This window comes from Rhinolophus ferrumequinum, chromosome 18, assembly GCF_004115265.2.
Source record: "Rhinolophus ferrumequinum isolate MPI-CBG mRhiFer1 chromosome 18, mRhiFer1_v1.p, whole genome shotgun sequence".
Lineage (NCBI taxonomy): Eukaryota > Metazoa > Chordata > Mammalia > Chiroptera > Rhinolophidae > Rhinolophus > Rhinolophus ferrumequinum.
In genome coordinates this window covers 8,980,845-8,998,029 of record NC_046301.1, presented here as the reverse complement: position 1 = coordinate 8,998,029, position 17,185 = coordinate 8,980,845, and the positions used below count along the sequence as shown (strand labels likewise).

At 44.6% G+C, this 17,185-nt stretch overlaps 1 protein-coding gene across 1 annotated transcript in view; it reads right to left on the bottom strand.

Moving 5' to 3' along the window:
- JADE1 (jade family PHD finger 1) overlaps positions 1–17,185 on the bottom strand; it is a 237,739-nt gene extending 220,554 nt beyond the window's left edge. Inside the window, exon 1 of the mRNA XM_033134981.1 lies at positions 17,154–17,185. The gene's annotated coding sequence lies outside the window, so the exon portion shown is untranslated. The remainder of the gene's footprint in view (positions 1–17,153) is intronic.

Sequence of the window (17,185 nt, the reverse complement as noted above, 5' to 3'; positions counted from 1 at the left end):
GTGACACCAGAAAAATTAGAGCAGTGTGGCAGGTCACTGAAAGAAAGCTGCCATAAAGAAGCTTATGATGCGGCTGTCATGGAAAAGGCAATGAGAAGGTTACTTTTGCTCAGGTCTAAGACTGGTTCTTGTTCTTCCTGCAGCCCCCTGCCTTCCACCGCCCTGCTGTAAGACGGATCAGTCTATAATAAGTAGTAGTTATATATCATAAGGCAGCAATTCCTTTTAGTCGTTCCACTATAAAAAAGCATCCAGATTTAGAACTTGACAGGAACCAGTATCGCCTGCCCCCAAGAGCCGGCAGAAAGTCTGTGTGTGTCATTCAGCCAGCAGGGAGTCTGGGTGTTTTAAAAGCTTTAATTTGAAGGGGATAAAAAACCTGGGCGTTAAGCAATTTGGCTGTGGATATTTAATGCATCAGCCGTGCTACAGAACTGGAGCCCCCTGTTTAAAATGAGAAATTGAAAACTTGCATGCTCTGTAGGCAAAGTGTAAGTAAATGTAGGATGGCAAGCAGAAATCAGCTGAGAACCTGCAGCAATGCCATTAGAAGGACTAATGACATGTTCAGAAATGGCCTTAAATAAAGGCGACGGTGTCGTGTGCAGGTGTGTAAAACAGGTCTGGCTTTTCATTAGCCGGAGCTGTACCTCCCAGCTTGAGGCACGGGCCCAGAGAGGTTGAAATTTGCCCCAAGGCACATAGCTCCTCAATGGGAACCCCAAGATTGGAACCCAGTCTCCTGATCTCTAATTTCCCCTCTAACACACTTGCGATAGGCAGAATAAGGCACCCCAAAGCGGTCTTCATCCTAATTCCCTGAACCTGTACATATGGCACCCTACATGGCAAAAAAGACTTTGCAGATATGGTGAGGGATTTTGAGCCTGGGAGATTATGCTGGACTGTCCCTATGGGCCAATGTAATCACAAGGGTCCTTATAAATGAAAGAGCAGGAGAGAGAGGGGCAGAGTCAGAGAGATTGGAAGATGCTAAGTCACTGGCTCTGAAGATGAAGGAAGGGGCCAAAAGCCAAGGAATGCAGGTGGCCTCTAAAAGCCGGAAGAGACAAGGAAATAGGTTCTTCCCTAGAGCCTCCAGCAGGAACGCAATCCGCTGACACCTTGACTTTAGCCCAGACCTGTGACCTTCCAGAATTAAAAGGGGGAAATTTGTGTTGTTTTGAGCCACACAGCAGCAGTAGGAAACCAATACAATGCTTCATTTTGATCTACTTGAAGTACAGCCATTATCTCCAGGGTGGTCACAAGCCCCTTGTTTGGTCTTTAGCAGCTTCTAGTCTCCTTTCAGACAAGCTCTTCTTCTCTGACCCCTCACTGGCACCCTTCTCTGTTTGTTTCCTCTTAACCACGTCAACGATTGCTAAAGGGAAAGCTTTTCTCTAATTGTCAACTGGTCTACAGTGAGAAATTTGTTGGTGGGAACTTAAAAATATTATATGGCTCACCAACTGTTACCAATATATTAGAATACTCTATTTGGGTGTGTTTTACCTTTTCACCCCTGCTGCCCCTGGAAAGCCTTCAAGACTCAAAAACAAAGAATCTCTAAGGATGGAGTGTGGGGTTCCTGGTTTGGATGAGCCTTTCCCGGAGTGTCCCAAGTTACACTATAGATATGGGCTTTGGAGTCAGAAAGACCTTGATTTGACCCCCTGATTCACCACCATTTAATTGTGATGTGACCTTGGGTAAAGTATTTATTAAGCCTTACTTTCTTTACCCCTCAAATGGAGACGATAGCAGTGACCTTGCTCCAGGACGAGAGAGGGATGAGGTTTTGTATTTAAAGTGTGTAGCACGCAGTGTGACCTGGACAAGCATTTTGCAGGTAGGGTGGTGGTGGGAGTAACAACAGGGGTCCCTGTAGCGCCAGTGCCAGGCATTGTGAGCCCGTTTAAACCCTGTGCGAGCCGAAGTTGCAGATTCTGAGCATTGTCCAGTGACCCCCAGCCAATGGAGCAGCAGCAAGTATTTACACACGGCCAACCGTGTCCTGGGGCTTCTCAGGAAAAGGTACGTCCTAAGAGACAATACACAGCCCTGGTTTAGCAGGAAGCCACTAAGCAAACAGAATTACTGGCCTGTATCCCCCTGTACTGAAGAGCTATTACAACAAAGGGTGGTAAGAGGACCCAGGAGAACAAAATCTTTCTAAGGGAATCAAGAACGAAGTCACAGAGGAGAGGACTTTTGAGATGGACCCTGAAGGACAAGTAGAAGTTCACCAAGTAGAAAACAGGAGAAAGAATATACTGGACAGAGGAAAACGTATATGAGAAATGAAGTAAAAGAATATCAACAGGGAACATCTTCTAAACATACCTATAACATTGAAACCAGTGAAACCAGTGAAATCCAGTTCAACAAATTAAATCCATGACCACTTGCTCTGCATCATCAATTACCCAGCTTCCTCCGGATCTGATGCAAAGTGATTTCGGGATCAACACCAAACAATTCATTCTTCCTTGACTGAAAATGATGCCTTGAAAATTCACTGATGGCCACAGAGAAATCAATATTAATCAGGTAATAGGCACTGGCCCTGAGATAACACAGCATCTAGAATCTGACATATGAATTCATACTGTATCATTACTGCCTTGTATGAGTGGAGAATGGTTTTTCAGTGTCCAAAGCATTTTGGTAAGATTCTATGAAAAATCAATAACTTATTAAATGCCGGTTACCTCATTAAAACAAACTATTAATCACTTTTGTTGCTATTATATTGGGACGACAGATCTGACTTTGTGTATTTTGTAGTGCTATGTATACTCACAGGCTTACTCCATTCGTTAGAGGAAATGAGGCACAGAATGACCGTACCCTGCAGCCAAGATGGGGCTACTATAGGAAATGGATTGATGAAGAAAAAAACGCATTAATGAAGGGAAAAAAACAAAACAGCCGTTAAAAAAATGGGAAAGCTATAACTTTAGATGCAAGTGGTGAAAAGTCATTATAGAAGAGAGACTTTATGATAATAGAACCACAATAATCATTTGAAACATTTCCAGCATCTGAAATATTTGGACTATCATCCTTGTAACACCAAGAAATACAGTTCTGCTCATTTCCGCTTTGAAGATGGCCAGCCCCTTTTTGGCCACGTGAGAGCACATGTTAACGTATGTATGTGTTTTGTGAAATGTAAAAGTGAAAGTCCACCCCAGCCAAACTGTTAAGTACATTCCTCAGCAAAAGTCTGGTCCTAGTTCACTGAATTGGTGGGTGGCTACATTCCCTAGGGACAGTTGATTTTTTTGATCTTTTGGAGTACAAATTTCAAGTTACCTGCTCCTGTGCCATTCTGCCATCATTTTCTTAGGAATAGAGAGAAAAGTTTGAGCTATGTGCTTATGAATTTGTGAATAAGTTACTCTTGCTGCTAACGGAAATGTCCCCTCACTTAAAAAGTAGGGTCATCATTACGTGAGCTAAACTTGAGACATTCAGACTCTGATAAGAATGGAAATGACTCTGGAGAGCTCGCTGTTTTCTGGGGTTTTCCGCAGGAGGAGCTAGCCAGAGGCGCCATATTTGGAGGCAATTCTTCTGTGCAGCTAATGCCTAATAATCTCCAAATATAAATAGCTCCTGCTGGGCTTTTGATATTCACACCTTGGTGGACTCACTGAGAGATAAGTTGACTGCCAACTGCATTGCTGAGAAGCCAACACATTTCTCCCTCACACCTTTGCTGATAAAGGCCTCTTGAATGGGTGTGAGTGGAGCAGGATTAAACCCCACCCGTGAGCACTGGACTTGAGTCCCTCATTAGTCTGATGAGTGTAATGAGGCCAGGCTAAGAGGGGATCGTGTGGTCTTAAACTGAGTGGATATTGATTGTCACTAACAGTGGAGCAGCCTACTATACTTTAAAGCCCTGATTCTGAGGGAGTATTTCGTTTTTGCCAACTTTGTCTTCCATTGTGAAGATTGATCTCAGCATAATGATCCATCACCTGAGGGGATTCACTCGGCTGCTTCTAAGCTCGTATGTATCCTGTCACCAGACGTTTGCTATTCTGCAAGCCCCCAGCTCTCAGCGTCCTGCTCACTGCCGGCCGTGCCCGCAGAGCTCCCTGCTCTCTGCTGCAGCACTTGCTCTTTCCTCACTCACCCCTTCACTTTCACACGTTGCCCTCCTTGGCCTCTCTCCTTATGGGGACAGCCACAAAGATGTTGGGCTCTCATTTCCTTCTCTCCATTTGCTTCTTCTAGAAACCTTCTCACTTACACAGTTTCCAGCTGAAGCGTAAGTCACCTCTCATCACAAGAGGTGAAAATGGCACAGAACAGTGTGTGCTAAAGCGCAACCAACGTGTTAATGGCAAATCTGTTGTCACTAAACGTTAAATTGACAAGGTATCCTCAGTACAATCGCTTCACCCATGGGATGGCATTCGGAGGGCAGGTGGCTGGTATTTTCCTGACCCCAAGGGCAGGAGGTCAGCCCGGCAGCAAGAAGATGCTGGAAACAGGGCCTGCAACGTCATCCAGACTCTCTCCCTATGTGTCACATCACGGTTTCTCTTTGCACACCTGCTCAGTCTCCCCCCTGCTCTTTCTCTGCTCGCCAGCCTTCCCTGTCTGATCCCCGTTCCACAGAGCAGAACACGTGACTGCCCAGGTCTGCTGAGGATGCACAGTACAGCGCAAACCACACTACTCTCAGTTCCAATTCCAATTTGCAATTCCCAAATTCCCAGTTGCAAGGGTTGCAATTTTGATTGTCCAGCTTGGGTCAGCTGTCCTAGTCACTGTGGCCAGAGGTCACAACCAGATGGTCCTGAGGGCCTTTTCCCTGAATTGGGTAACCCAGTTAAGAGGGTTATTATAAGCTAAACAGACACTCCAAGATGTGTCTGCTACATGCACCTGTGCTCAAGAACACAACAATACTTTTTAAAAAATCATTATGATGCATTCTTTTATTTCTTTAACAGATATTTAATGAACCCTAATTTGTCAGACACGGTGCCAGGCTCTGAAGATTTAAACAGATGAGGTCCAGCTCTCCAGGGGGAAAGAAACAAAAGAAGGATTCCGGCAAATAAAATAACACTAGATTGGAATAATTACTACATAAAAAAAAGGAAAGGGTGATGTGATAGAATATTTGAGAGGTACGTGTGGAGGTGTGCTCACTTGGGGCCTCTTTGAAGGGACAGTGTTGACTGTCTAAGGAAGGAGGTGATCACAACAGAGGGAACACAGGTGCACAACACAGGTGCAGAGTTGGCCTGAGGGGACGAAAGGAAGGAGGGGAGCGCAGGGGCTACAAAATGAGGTAAGAGAAGAGGACAACACTCAGCCCACACAGGGCTTTGCGTGCCATGTTAAGGGATTGAGATTTTATTCTGAATGCATTGGGAAGATGTTGAGGAAGCTTCACTAGGAAAGACATCCCCTGACGTATGTTGTTAAAGGGAGACTTGACAGTGGGATTTTAGGGGAGGAGCAGGAGTGGAAGCAGGGAAGCCAGTTAGGAAGCTGCTACAGTAGTTCAGGAGAGAAAGGGCAGATGAACCTTTGGACAAAGAGAGGTGGCAATTATTGGGCTAGGCAGAAGAGCCCAGATTCCAGATGTATTTTAAGGTAGGACACCCCAAACTTGCTGAACAGTAGGATTTGAGGAGACAAGAAAGAGAGGGCTTGCAGATGACTCCTAGCTTGGGTTTAATTGGCTGGGTGGAGGGTCAGCTATTTCCTGGAATGGGGCAGACTGGAATGACCGACCAAGTCTTCGTCACAGAAGGTGCCAAAGCAAGAATTATGCACCCCCATACATTGAGGTCCCTGGTCCTGATCTGGTGAGAAACTCTTGTTGGTTTCTCTGTAGCTCAAGGGCGTGCATCCTTTTAGAACACGACTGTAATCCCACTTTCCTGTCTCCGTCATCCCCACCACCTCCCCCGTCAAAACCTACCCATATTCCATGAAGTCCTTAGAGGAAGAAAGGCTTGGGCTGAACCAGTATTCGGAGGCAGTGAATTAATCCAAGTATCAATTCTCCCCCTTTACACATCATCAGGACACATTACTCAAAGTGCTTCCCTATCTATAATAAGGGTGGGAAGAGATACTTCAGAGTTTTCATTTTGAAGACTGAAACAAAACTATATATCTAAAGCACTTAGTGCCTAAATTATGTTAGGCGTTTAATACACATTGGATGTCATTATTCTTAGTGTTTCTTTCTTTTACCTGTTTTCAGAGTAAATTTACTACCAAGTACCAATTTGCTGCTTATACAGAGCACCTGGAAATAAGTTTTGTTAGCTCTAGCTCTACACACTAGGAATGTTTTGTAGCAATATAATTATTCATGCAAAACATTTCACCACCAGGAAAAGAGACATTTGACTACATTTGCCCAAACTGAAAATTAAGATGGATTAAGATAGAGGATCTTTTTCTGATTTGTGAAGTTATTTGTATGAAAAGTCTTGCCAAGATATAAAATTAAATTTTATTTAGTTGTACATTTAATTAATACTTTATTGAGGAGAATCAAGTTATGTGACATGAGAACTATTCCAGAAATGGAGGATGTAAGGTCATTGTCCAATGGAGATCAATGTAACGGGAGTTCACTTGTGTTTCCTGTCAAAGACTAGCTTCTTTGGAATGTAGATGTCACTTAGATGTTGAAGACGACAACAGAATGTCCCACTGAGGAATAATCTGTATCTCTTTTCCTATAAATGTCCAAGTGTGGAGAAGACAGAATATGTTCACTAAATAAAGCTTAATAATAACTCTTTCAAAAGGTTAGAGTGTGTGCTATCTATTTCCATATACCCTAGCAATGCACTCTGTCTTGGAAGCCATCTCACCAAACAGGGAGATCATAAACTCTCAGGGTTAGGAGGTAACTGAAAGGTCAATGATCCAGCTCTCCAACAGGGTACAAAATAAAAGAGATAAAGAAATGTTGCTTGATTTTCTAATTCTATCCGAGAACTGAGACTCTTCCCATCATCCCACATTCAGCTGCCTTGCAGGAAAACTAGCAATCCTGCCCCATTGACGGGCTCAGCCTCATCGTGTTTGCAGAATCAAAGCCACCCGATTTCCATGGCAGGCCTTCTCATAGTCTTAGTGGCACTGTCATTTGGAGGAAGTCCCCACAAGCCACAGATACCTAATAAATCTTATATGTTGCACATGGCCCCAAAGTTTTTAGCCTTAAGTGACTGAGAAATAGTGGTGTCATGGACAGAGATAGGAGAACAGAAGGAAAAAATACATTTAGTACATAAAGTCAAGGATGAGCTTGTTTTCAGAGTAATCAATGTGGGTTTCAATGTGTTGGGCATGAAGTTAGAGCAGGAAGTGCTGTGGCTCAACAGCTGAACTCAGAGATTCAAAGTTCCACTTGGGTGTCGCCATCGTCTTCTAAAACTTGCTCCCATTCTCTCCTCCACCTACACCACTTGGTGACACCACCAGTCAGGCAGCTGTCCAAGCTGGAAAGCTCAGAACTCCTTCTGGACTCTTTTCTCCCACTCGTTCCAATATCTAATCAGGCCAATTTTCAAACTGCCAAACTTAAATAAGAGGCTATTTTTTTTTTCTTTTACAAAAAGACAAATAGCCTACATTTGCTGCCCTTTTCTTTGACCATGTCAGATGCTACCTTACAGCAATTTTTGGAAAAAAATAACAACACTTATTCAGTCCTTTCAAAGTAAACAACATTTTAACAAGTGAGAAGGTAACTACTTTTCAAAACAAACTCCTACTGAAGAGAAATTTGAAAATAGACATTTAAAAATGTTCCCATCATTTTGTGATTTCACTGCCTGAAATGGTATGAGGGGTCACGCGTACAAACATTTGTATCAGAACACTTTAAAGATTTGGGATACAGAATTTACTAACCCACTTTTTAAATTTTAAAACAGAGGTTCAGCAGATATTGAACATATTAACACTATGAAAAATATGTACCCCTCCCAATTAGCTTACAAGAACAACTGATACCAGGGATAAAAGGAACTGATTTGAACTTTGACAGAAACATCTGCGTAATTACTGCACAGAATTAGAACTGAGTCTCATGATTTAGGAAGTGTACTTCCATTTGGAGCAACATTACGAGGCCTTTTCCACCCATGTCAGCCATTAAAACCAAAAACTGAAATAAACTTACAACCAGACCTACAAATCATTGTATCACAAGTATAAACCAAGATTTAAAATATTAGATACATTAAATCATGAGGTTTTGTTTATTAAATGTAACTAAAGATTATTCTAAATATTTTAATCTCATTCCTATCTTACCTTTTGACAATTTCCACTTTGGAGTATTTTTAAATGGGCGCAATATATTAGAGCAGCAATAGGCATATGTAATTTACTTGGGAAACAACTACACTGGGAGCGTGTGGCTGAGGTTTCCTCACCCACAGGTTGCCCAATCACTGCTCTGCGAAGCCCGAGGAATCACCATAAAATGCAGGTGGGCCCACAGCATGGAAACCCGTCCACTGCTTCCCATTCTGCCACAGCCACAGTCCTCATGACCAACGAGAGGGGAATGCACACTCCAGGAGCTGTACTGCTCCCTGGGTACATCCCCGATTTGAGGACACCCCAACATCTTGGCAAGGAGGTGAAGCACAGAAGCAATTTGTTAATACCACGGCACTAGCTTACTGCTTGGATGAGGTGAGCAGAGAGATTTTCTCAAGCCCTGGCTCCTAGCCCTAGCTCTATCGGTTTCTTTCTCACTCTCTCTCCAGAAAGCATATGGAATGCCAGTGGGAGTCGCCATATTACACGGATAACCTTGAATTTGCTCTAATTTAAGTTTTTTGAGGAATAAAGTCATCACACACTGAATACTTTATTAGTAACACAGTATTTGGCCACACCCTGGTGAGTCCAAAAGCCTCTGACTCACAGCACCAGCAGCATTCTTGGCCCCTCTTCCTCCCAGGTCTCACCTTCTGCCAGCCTCGGTCTTCCACGTCACACTCTGCTGCACATACTACGCGATTTCTCACTTTGTTCATTCAGCCCCCTTTGCCCCAAATGTCCTCTACTGCCCATCCCCACCTGGCTAAACTTCTATTCTGCCATTAAGACTAAGCTCAAACCACCTCTTCCAGGAAGTCCTCCCTGACCGACGTGGGCTGCCTTTGCTGGCCCTCCGTCATACTCCCTTCACACTCTTGCATAGCTCTACCACTGCCTTGCAATGATCTCCCTAAGGGTTGGTCATCCCCACCGGGGATGTGAGCTTTCTTTTAGGCCAAGGATGGAGCCTTACTGGTGAGTGCAGTGCCTGTCAGGTAGCAGGCATTCCATAGATGTCTGCTGAGTGAGTGAAGGAGTGAACAAGTGAATCAGAGAGCATCTGTACGACTTGAATATTTAAGACTGATAGATGCAAGGTTAATCTAATGACAATACATCTACATTTAATTACCGACCCTTCACTGCCTAAGAATATGACTTCAATGAGAAATTAACAAAGAACGAGAAATTACAAGGGAAACAGAATTGGGGAAGGGGCGGACGGTCAGTGAGAAGATGTAGAGGAAAGGAACATGGATAGGGTCCCTTAATCCACCCTCCCGCACAAGGCCGCTTCTCCCCTTTCCCAGGTGTTCCCACAGAGACCACTGAGGAAGCTGAGGGCTGGAGAGGGGTGGAACCCCTGGACTATGAGACATTACCTGTCAACTGCTGTATTGTCCAGAACCTCAGGGAGCCCAAGGGAGCCAGGAAATGTGGACAGTGGAGGAGGGCTCTCAGGGAACCCTGGACTGTGGCTTTTCCCCCACAGGAATGGAACAATTTCAGTATTTTAACAAGTGGTGCAGCCTCACTGGTGAATATTAGCCTCGTAGCAGCCTGCCCATACGTAGATCAGACAATACTGTCTATACCCCTGTATCTCCCTGAGAATAGTGACCCCTTTAAAAGCGGAGGATTTCTTATCAGCTAAGCACCCTTTCCCTCTTGACATTTGAGAACATTTCCTCAGAACTTGGGTGGATAGAGCAACCTCTCAATGAGCACTGAACGGTTTTTTTAAACATTCTTTTTTCTTCCCCTTAAAAACTTGCCTGTAATTGTGTCAGTAGCTCTGTTCTTCCCCTTAGCGACGGAATGAAAGCTGCTTCAGGCCCGACTGAGTGGGGGACTTTGAGCACCAAAGGCAATACCTTCACAGTCACTTGCATTCCAAGCTTCCTCTGTGTAACTGAAAGGCACCCTGATTCAGTCCTCATAACCTAGTTTTTACACGGCCTCCACCAAACGCCTCAGACCCAGATGCACTCTATCTCTCTCGGCAATAAATGAAATGGGCTTTCACCAGAAATGATCAGTCCTCCTCCCAGAGAGAGTTTCTACGATTCCAGCACTAGATGGGGTTTTTCCTTCCCATGTAATGGATTTATTTCTCACTTGACTGTCCTTTCCACATTGAGTGTGAGCTGCAGCTTTTTCCCACGTGGAGCTCACTCAGTGTTTTCATTTTCCAGGATTGATTCACACTCAGAAAGTGAAAGGGGGGGGGGTTGAAACCATCTCTAAAATGACCTAAAATAGCTGCAGTGTACAAAGCAGCTGATCAAATTATTTGGAAGAGCTAATGAATGGTTTCAAAAAACCTCTGCACTGACTGCAATGACTAATGTTTCTCGAAATGCACTTGGAGGCCACCTGCATCCCAACCACCCGTGTGCCTGCCAAACATGCAAAGTCTCATGGTAAGGGCCTGGAAATCTGTATTAAAAAAAAACAACTTTTAATAAAGTATAATGTACATACATTCTACAAGTGGGCACCTGGCTGAGTTTCACACCAAACCCATCTGTCAAACCAGCACTCAGGTCAAGACCCTGAAGATCGCCGATACCCTAGAAGTCCCTTCTGGTCCCTTCCAGTCACCACTATTCCCCCAGCCCGGAGTTAACCATTCCCTTAACTTCTCATGCCAGAGACTAGCTTCTTCTCAGTTTGTCGTTTTTCTGCCACCTATAAATGAAATCATACAATATGCATTCGTCTGTGTCTGGCTTCTATCACCAATTACATCTGTGAGATTCATCCATACAGCTGCAAGTACGTGTGCGCTGTTCAATTGTTCATGCTCTTTGGCTGAATGATACTGCCGTTGTGATTATACCAAAATGTATTTATCCACTCAATTGAAATGTAAATGATAACGAAATACCCTACATGCCCTCCCAGAATGGCTATAACAGAAAGTACTAAGAGTTGGTGAGGATGTGGAAGGAAACTGACAGAGGGGCTCCAAGCTGGTACAACCACTTTGGAACACTTCATCAGTATTTACTACCGTGTTTCCCCCAAAATAAGACCTAACCTGAAAATAAGCCCCCGTCAAGATCGTCAGCCAGACGGACGCATTTATTATGTTATGACGATGTTCCATAAGAAGATGACATGACTGTATTATTTGAATAAATGTAGATTGTTGTACATGGAAAAATTAGACATCCCCAGAAAATAGGCCCTAATGTGTCTTTTGGAGCAAAATTTAATATAAGACCGAGTCTTATTTTGGGGAAACACGGTAATGCTGAATGTGTGGCTACCTGACGGTGCAGAAATTCCACACCTGCATGTACGAATGCCCAACAGAAATACATATGTTCACCACAAAGACACAAACTAGAATGTTCACAGCTGTTCCTAACAGTCAAAAACCTTGGTGCCATCAACAATTGAGCCTTAGCTGCATTTTTAACAAGTTCACCATTTGTTTCTTAATCACGCAAAATTTTGAGAATCTTTGCATTCACTATTCTGAAGATTTCCTTTAAGAATAAGCCTAGGAATTCCAGCAACTATCAAAATTCATAAGGTCAATATGAATTTGTCAAAGAATAAAGATATTTTCTCATTAAACTTACCACAGGGCTTCACGTAGGAGTTTGTACTTAAGCACCATATACATTTCCCCATTATTTTGAAAGCTGAGTGCTCCAGAAAAGAGTGGTTCACAAAATGTGTTAAAATTTTAATCGTGTTCTCACAGCCATGGACTCAGGGCAGCTGCTGCTATTCCTCAATCACACCCTCACTGTTGTGAATGAATATTTCATATACCGCTGATTTCCCATGAAGTTCCCCTTGATTAAATAAAAACTGGGATTTGTAAGCTCGAGAAATAACTGGAAAGAAGCCTTGTTTCTTAGGAACTTTGACAAGAAGCAACTGAGCAGACCCCTACTCTGAAATCCAGCGTGAGAGTTTATTGTGTGCTGCTGACAACTGACATTGGGAACCACTACCTACATAAGGGACAGCCCTTAGATGAAGGGCCTTGAATAACACACAGTAACTCCACTGGCCCTGCTCAGGAGGTGGGGATTCCCCCAGGAAGCAAACCACAGCCATTCTGGTTCCTCAGGATCTCCGCAGACTAAAATGGTCTGAACGAACCCCAAATGCAAACTCTCTGGAATCACCAAATGTTTAGAACTGAAACCGACCCTAGAGGACACTTACAGACAAGAAAGGAGACTCTTACATGGGTATAATCAAGTAACTGTGATTTGAAAATAATTCTCGATAGCCAAATTCTTAGGTGCTCAATAAAGTGACTGAATTTAGACTCTATGTGAGATATCCCAGCAGTTACTAGAAAAGCACAAGAAACTTAAAGACAAGTTAGTATCTCCAGGTGGTAAGTCATGAACCTGCCCTTCTTCTAAAATGAGAGCGACCACAGATATTGTTCCTTTTGTTATATTTATAATGGCCTATTCAGAGGCAGCCTACCAAATTACAAGGAGAAATGGCCCACTTGTAGGCACCAATGTCTCAGACTGAAGGTTCAGAGGGCACAGCAGTATTTAGGACAACTCTCCACCCAGGGGGAAATGTGTCAGCCTCAGCAGGTGAAGTGAAAGAGTGCTGACCCTGGGCCTTGGGACACAAACGCCTTCTTTGTGCAAGTGACTGTGACATGAAAAATATGGAGGAAGAACTCTGACTGTAGCAGCAGAAAGTTTAAAGACTAAGAGGAGAGAGAAAAAAAAAATCACCGCTCCTTTCATTATTAATCTGCAGGGTCTCAAGAGAGATGACAAATACTTCAAATATCAGGAGGCTTGGTCACTTACAAGAAGCAGCCCATCTGGGAATACACGTCTTATCTGCCCTAAATTCCAGAACACCATTTCACGCAGCCCTTCAGATCACGTGCCAGTGGAGGCACAAAGCGGGTGGGGGTGGGGCAGGGGGCGGTGCTAACAGTTGGCCTGTGCACATGAACAGGGTAAGTCTGGGCTTTGGAATGTCCCCTCTATGTGACCTCCAGGGACTCCACCACCCTGTCATTCACGCTCCCTAGGATGGCAGCTTCAAAGGGTATTGTCAAGTGAACGACTCTCTTTGTTCTGCCAGTTTTTTGTAGAGATAAGAAGTTGACTCTTTTCAGGACAATGAAATGATTCTAAATGTGGCTATTTATTTATTTGTTTGTTTGTTTATGTTAAGTTGGAAGCTAACCTGGCATTTAGCTGTTCTCTGAGACAAAAGCTCTGCTCTCATAATTTAGTTTACTTGGATTGCACATGAGTTTTCTAATGAGAAATGGTCTCGTACAGTGTGATAGTGACTGACTGCAGCTTCAGGTTTCACATAGAGCTTTGCCCACACACCGCAAGGACAAAGTGAGGACAGAGCCGCGGCCGCGCAGGCCCTCCTTCCCTGAGCAGAAAGTAGGTGCTGGCGCGCTCAGGTTGTTCCGCGCCTGAGCTCTAATTACGTCCACCCATACTTCCTCAACGGGGCCGAGGAGGCTGCCAGCAGGTGAGGCCACGCAGCGGTGCCAGGCAGACCTTGCCGTAGTGCTGTTCGCGCTCCTTTCTTAAGACCATCCTGGTACCACCCTCGCCCGGGCTCTGCCTCACCTTCTCCTTTATGGGTCCACCAAGTGATCCAGTTGGGGAGCCCCTTACGTTTCTGACAAATGGAAACTTGTGAAACGTCTGGACTAATCCCCACTAAGGCCACCCTCGTGCAGAGCAATTCCCACCCATGTTTGTGTGACCTCGGGAACTGGACAAAGGTGCACATGGGCCAGGGACATGGGATAGGAGGAGCTGCATGAAAGCAGGTGTTTGTGTGGGCTTCATTCGGGCCGCCTCCCCAGGGCCTAGGGCAGGGCCTGACATATAACAGGAGCGGGATACGTGTTTAGTGGGTGTCGTGCTGCCGCAGGGACGACTAGAGCCCGTGAATGAGAAGGAACCAGGGCTCAGCAACGTGGGCCTGGCTCTTAGGAGCCAGACGCAAGAGAAAGGTAATTGCACTTGGTAGAATTCAACACCCATCGCAGGCCTTTCAAAAAAGAAATTATCAAGGTAAATCCTCCACTATTAGTGTTTTTTTCATTAATCTGGCAAATATTTATTGAGCACCTACATTGTACTAAGCACGGTCCCAGTGCTAGACATGCCACTGTCAACAGGACAAAATCCGTGTTCTCATGAAGTTTGCATTCTAGTAGAGAGGACAAACAATAAACACACAGGTATATTTGAGAGACTCTTCAGTGCTCAGAGGGAAGTACTCGCTAGCACTGATGGAAGACAAGTGCTATGGCTCCTGCTGGGACAGACCAAGGCGGTCCACGGAGGACCAGACATGTGATCTGAGACCTAATGTTGACAAGCCTGCATCCAGGGGACCTTCTGGAGAAGAGCACCCCAGGCAGCAAGAGCCACGGCCCAGAGGACGGGGCACCGGGAAGGTGGAGGGGTGGAGTTGCGGACAGAGACCGAGGCTGAGAGTGGAAAGGAGGGGGAAGGCGGAGTCCTGGAGCGCTTAGTGAGGAGCTTACATTCTGGTTCAAGTGAAAAGAAAGCACACAGTGAATTTAAGCGTGGGAGTAGGTTGATCTTTACTCATTAAAAAGATCTCTCCAGCTGCTGTATGGAGAATGGCTGTGGGGGCAAGCAGAGAGAGCAGTCAGGAGGCTGTCACGGTGGCTCGGTGGGCTGTAGCAGTGGGGATGCTGAGAAGTGGTCAGCCTTGGAGACAGTGTCCGGCTGCAGGACCTGCTGACGGACGGCAGGTGAGGTATGACATAAAGGGAGGGATGCAGAGGGCCTCCTAGGATTCTGACTGCAGTAACTGAGGAGATAGTGGTGCTATGCACTGACAGCGGAGGGTGAGAGAGAAGCAGGTGCATGGGGTGGGTGCAGAACCAAGAGCCTCTTTCAGTCATGCTGAGTTGGAGGTGGACTGTTAGACATCTAAGGGCCCCACGTCAAGCAACAGTGGGATACACAGACCTAAAAGTCTGAGCAGAAAGAAGGCTGCAGACAGTGACTCTGGGGTCACCAGCACATTCCTGACGTGCAGAGCTCCGGGCCTGCACCAGGCCGCTCAGGCAGAGCGGCTTTGATCAGCGGCAGCTTCCTCAGGACGACCGGCCCTCCGGTTAATGGAGAGCCCTCAGCATCTTGGGAGCGCAGAGCCGGATCCTTTCACACCCATTCTTGTTTCTCTCGTTGGTGTAATGTGAACAAATTAGGGGAAATTATAGGAATACGATGCATAATCAAGATGAACCTTCAAAGATGATGAAAGTTCCTTTTTAAAACTAGATAATCTAGAGGGGAAAACAGCACAATGTAAGAGCAAAATATTCTTCTCTAACTTGGTTTCAAGTCCATTTTCCTAGTGAAGCTAATGCCCTGTGAAATGCTGGGGGTGGAGGCAGGAAAGAACCTTCAAACATTCCTTTTGAATGACATCGTTGATTCTAGCCAGAGAATCAAGGGATCTGGGACAGCAGGACTTAGGAGATAAGGAAAAGGGCAAACCATAAACATTTAGGTAACATAAACACCACATAACCTTATTGTTTTTCACATTTTTAAAATATTTCAATCTGAAACCTATGATGCCTCATTCCAAATATATTTGATTTTCATTTTAAATTGTAAGGTCTTGTATTTACTGCAGTAAACTTCAAAGAGACATCTGTGATTATGAGAAGAAAACTAAAGCGTAAAGTTCTATAACAAATCGATCTGGTTTTCTACATTGCCACTGGGAAGCTAGGCAGACTGCACATTGTTTCATAACCCAAATCCCCCAGAGTCCTTACACAAAACTTAGGCCATATACATGACTCTACTTTGAAACAGTGGAATCTTGGGGAGCAGCCAAACTTCACAGAACGAGTCAAGGAATTTCCCATGATGCCAAGGACTCGAATCACTTTGTAGCATATGGGGCACCATTTTCCCCTCTTACCCAGTTCAAATATAAACCAATAACAAAAAGAAAGGGAGGAAGAGAGAAAAGGGTGGGTGAGGGGAGTAAGGAGAGAGGAAGGAAGGGAGTAAGGAGAGAGGAAGGAAGGGAGTAAGGAGAGAGGAAGGAAGGGAGGAAGGGAGGAAGGAAGGAAGGAAGGAAGGAAGGAAGGAAGGAAGGAAGGAAGGAAGGAAGGACAAAGGAAGAAATGAATTAATTTACCCTTAGCTTAGCTCTTTTCTGGAATAGTTCAATCTTGATCCAAGAGGAAAGGAAGTATATGGTCCCTCTCACTTTATACCAGAAAAGAAATCATATTTCCTGATCCTTCATTCTAAAACCACTACACCATGAAACTGGACCTAAAATCCTAAGTTTCACCTTGATTAGAGGATCAGTCTGTATTCTCTGAGTATCCCTCCTCGTGCCTTCCTTTTACTGAAAAGAAAAGGGAGGAGAGCAGTCTGCTTTGTACAGCCTCACTACAGTGCCACGCTATTGCTCCAGAGCAAACACAAGCATCCCCATTTTCTCTCCCTCTCACATGGTTTCTGCTTCTTTGAATCTAACCTTGGCCACTACATCCAGCATATTACCAAGTATTATGGAGTCCACCTTGAAATCTGCCTGTTTTTCTCCACTCTCCCATCCAAACATTATACTTACTACAACTAGAATTATCTTATTAAAGAGCAAGCTCTTTCATGCCTGACTTTGCACAAACGCCCGGCTCTCTTATCACACTTACTTGCTTCACATACCAGGGTCCCCCACGTATCTTTTACCACCATACCCTGGTCTAGCATCAGATCTAAAGGAAGAAGTCACAAGTAGAATATGTGAAAAATTCCTCCCACCTTAGGTCCTTTGTTAGGCTGATGGCAGCAAA